We start from the raw sequence: 467 nt of genomic DNA, 5'->3' as shown, positions 1-467 counted from the left end.
AGACACCTATAACTTATGCCATTATTCTTTGAATTGAACATTCTTTCAAATTAAAAAATGTTTTCAGTGTTTCATGCTTTTTTAAAAATGTAATTTATGTATAAAATATGAGTATGCATGGACGTAAATAGGGTCCTCAAATTCATAGGGCTTGAGCCCAAAAGGTTTCAAGAACAAAAAGAGTGGGAGACTTATCTTCCACCCACTACTTACACACAATTGTATTTGATCTATATAATACAATAATTCAAAACTATCACAAATTAAATGTAAATTAATGTATATAAGTATATTTAATGGGTGTAATTAATTAATGTCTAGTCCAAAGATATGTATTTATAATAAATATTTTGTACAAAATGTATATGTCACATTTTTTCTAATTATATAATACAAATATGTAACCAATTGTAACCATTTAGATACACAAAAAAATTTTTTTTTTTTGTATGCTGAAAAAAATGACG

The sequence above is a fragment of the Acyrthosiphon pisum genome, chromosome A1 (assembly GCF_005508785.2).
Source record: "Acyrthosiphon pisum isolate AL4f chromosome A1, pea_aphid_22Mar2018_4r6ur, whole genome shotgun sequence".
NCBI classification, from domain to species: domain Eukaryota; kingdom Metazoa; phylum Arthropoda; class Insecta; order Hemiptera; family Aphididae; genus Acyrthosiphon; species Acyrthosiphon pisum.
This window is presented reverse-complemented; position numbering follows the sequence as displayed.